Here is a 3690-nt window from a genome sequence, read left to right on the forward strand (position 1 = left end):
TACATTCATGTAGATGATTTCCTGAAAGCAAAGGTAAGAATAACTATATTTAGATAAAGTTTCACAGCAAAATCTAACAACTGGGTTCGATTCCCAGATCCGAAAACATATGTGGGTTGAGTTTGTTTGTTCTCTACTCTGCTCCAAAAGAGTTCTCTCCGGGTACTCCGGCTTTCCACTCTTCTCAAAAACCAATATGATTTGATACGTATTAGTTTGATTTGATTCAATTTGTACACGACCCCACAAGCTATCCAGCTTTCAAGTGAAGCTATGATCCTCGCAGTTATGAACTAATTTTTTGCAATTGCGTAGGGAAGACTGAAAAATTAAGGACTTCAACAAGGTTTGAAATTTTCAGGCTTCTCTACGCAATTGCAAAAAAATGCGAGGACCATAGCTTTACTTGATTTAATATCCGCAGTTCATATATGATCCATTTCAAATATCCTGTCATCTTTTATTCTGCTTTATACACTATCGAGTGAAAAAAAAGCATTATTATTAGTATTAGTATTATTTTTATTGCTATTATTATCATCATCATTATTATTATTATTATTATTATTATTATTATTAAATTATTATTATTATTATCAGTATTAGTATAGGTAATCACATGATTTCGAGTGCAATTTGGAATAAATAAGCACGAGTAAATTTTTCAAAGGCCAACAAAAGTGCACGAGCCCGTAGGGCGAGTGCACTTTGTGGCCTTTGAAAAATTTACAAGTGCTTATTTATTCCAAATTGCACGAGAAAAATCATGTGATTACTTATTAATAATATACACGAAAAACATAACTACAACAAAAAAATTTTGACAGGGCGCGCTTTTTTTTAGTTCATTCAACTGATTGGCTGAAACAAATTACAACGTTTGTCAAATGCAAACTTACAAGACCGACACTTTCAAAATCATTCAAATTAGAACTTGGAAATGTGTGAGGACTGATTTAAAACCTTTCAAGCGTTTTAAATTTATGTAAAGAAAACTCGCTTTACAATAATTAGGAAAAGTAAACGTTCAATCAGAATCATCCTCGATAATGAACGCTCGGCGTTTACAAGAACTGGGCTGTCGTTTTGAAATCTCAGGAGCTCGCTTCGAGCGGCCAATGATGAAAGACACTTGACAGTTGTTGAACGTGTTCATCATGGTCTGTTCCTGGGACCTCATCATGGTTGGATTTACAGAGAAATTCTGAGTTTGAAAACCTGAAAGTGATGGTGGGAATTGGTTTTCTTTCGTCGCTGTCATCGATGGGCCGGCCAATGTGTGTGGTACTGGCATGTTCGTGTTTACCGGAGCGAGTGGAGCCGCAGTTGTCGTGATGTCGGAAACTGCCATTCGCTTTTTCTCAGCACCGGGGTTTTCATAATTCCGTTTGGATATTGCACTGGAGAGTCGTCGTTGTTCTTCCTCGTCGGCTTCATCGTAATCGTCAAGGGATTGTACGCTTCGGTGGCCTGTGACCTTCACTATATCTGAGCGTTCAACGTTTGCTTTCTTTAGCTTGCTCACTGTTGTCTTTCTAGCACTGTGATTCGTAAATTTTTTGTGACTTTCTTCAAGGCTAGTACCCGCCACAGTTGTTTTCATCATGTTGCTAATGGTGTTTACGCCCATTGGTTGAGTTTTGAACCAGATGTTGTCATTCAGTCTTCGGTTTCTTTTGATACTGAGGTAGAAAGGACCTGACCATCGCATGTTAAGTGGTCTTCGCTCGACAAACTGCTTGAAGAGAGCAACCGGACACCTTTCTCCTCCAACAGAGAACATTCGTGGCTGAAAATCTCTGTTCTTGCTCTGCAGTCCGCCCTGTCTGGTCTTCGTTGGACCTTCGGTAAACTGCACGAACTCCATACCTTCGTCATTTTTGCAGAGTTGAAAATCTTCCATTTTCATTGCGTGGTGCTCTTGACGACCGCGGAGACCAAAAAACTGCGTCAAAAGCCACCACATAGAAGAAATAAGCGCTTCTGGAGTTTTGGAGCCAAATTTTTCTCCCTCCCACAGCACCTCCTCTTCTTCCTCAGTTAAACTTCTGGCTTTATTTGGACGTTTGCCCATACCGGATTGGCGAAGTTGCCGAGCTTTCCCCTCTAAAACTTGCTTGGAAGAGTGGAACTCCCTGTCTCTTATGATGGAAAACTTGTATCCTTTCTCATTTAAATGTCTATCAAGTGCAGCTATCATCACTTTTAAGCTGTCTGGCTCGTAGTCGTCACCGTTTTTGTTTTTTACTTCAGCGTAGAATGATTCAAGTAGCTTGTTTAGTTTTCCTGGCTCGTTTTCCTCGATTTTGTTGACAATATTTTTCTGTTTGCACCACGTCTCCCATACATTCAGCCAGAAAGACGTACTCTTTACTGTATTTGGGTTTTTGGAAAAATTTTTTAGCTCTTCAATCGTTGTTTCGCTCGCAAAACCAAATCGTTGTTTGCTGAAAACTCCGGCCATTTTCCTCCGCGTCTTATCTTAAAATTTCCGCCAATATGTTGCTATAGAAACAGCTCTAATCTGATTGGTTCTTGTTGGTTTCTTTTGTGTGTTTAGCCAATCAGAAAGCCTTTGTAATTTGCACTCGTGTTACAATTATTAAATTATTATTATTATTATCAGTATTAGTATAGGTAATCACATGATTTCGAGTGCAATTTGGAATAAATAAGCACGAGTAAATTTTTCAAAGGCCAACAAAAGTGCACGAGCCCGTAGGGCGAGTGCACTTTGTGGCCTTTGAAAAATTTACAAGTGCTTATTTATTCCAAATTGCACGAGAAAAATCATGTGATTACTTATTAATAATATACACGAAAAACATAACTACAACAAAAAAATTTTGACAGGGCGCGCTTTTTTTTAGTTCATTCAACTGATTGGCTGAAACAAATTACAACGTTTGTCAAATGCAAACTTACAAGACCGACACTTTCAAAATCATTCAAATTAGAACTTGGAAATGTGTGAGGACTGATTTAAAAACCTTTCAAGCGTTTTAAATTTATGTAAAGAAAACTCGCTTTACAATAATTAGGAAAAGTAAACGTTCAATCAGAATCATCCTCGATAATGAACGCTCGGCGTTTTAAAAGAACTGGGCTGTCGTTTTGAAATCTCAGGAGCTCGCTTCGAGCGGCCAATGATGAAAGACACTTGACAGTTGTTGAACGTGTTCATCATGGTCTGTTCCTGGGACCTCATCATGGTTGGATTTACAGAGAAATTCTGAGTTTGAAAACCTGAAAGTGATGGTGGGAATTGGTTTTCTTTCGTCGCTGTCATCGATGGGCCGGCCAATGTGTGTGGTACTGGCATGTTCGTGTTTACCGGAGCGAGTGGAGCCGCAGTTGTCGTGATGTCGGAAACTGCCATTCGCTTTTTCTCAGCACCGGGGTTTTCATAATTCCGTTGGATATTGCACTGGAGAGTCGTCGTTGTTCTTCCTCGTCGGCTTCATCGTAATCGTCAAGGGATTGTACGCTTCGGTGGCCTGTGACCTTCACTATATCTGAGCGTTCAACGTTTGCTTTCTTTAGCTTGCTCACTGTTGTCTTTCTAGCACTGTGATTCGTAAATTTTTTGTGACTTTCTTCAAGGCTAGTACCCGCCACAGTTGTTTTCATCATGTTGCTAATGGTGTTTACGCCCATTGGTTGAGTTTTGAACCAGATGTTGTCATTCAG

Source organism: Montipora foliosa, chromosome 13 (assembly GCF_036669935.1).
Source record: "Montipora foliosa isolate CH-2021 chromosome 13, ASM3666993v2, whole genome shotgun sequence".
NCBI classification, from domain to species: domain Eukaryota; kingdom Metazoa; phylum Cnidaria; class Anthozoa; order Scleractinia; family Acroporidae; genus Montipora; species Montipora foliosa.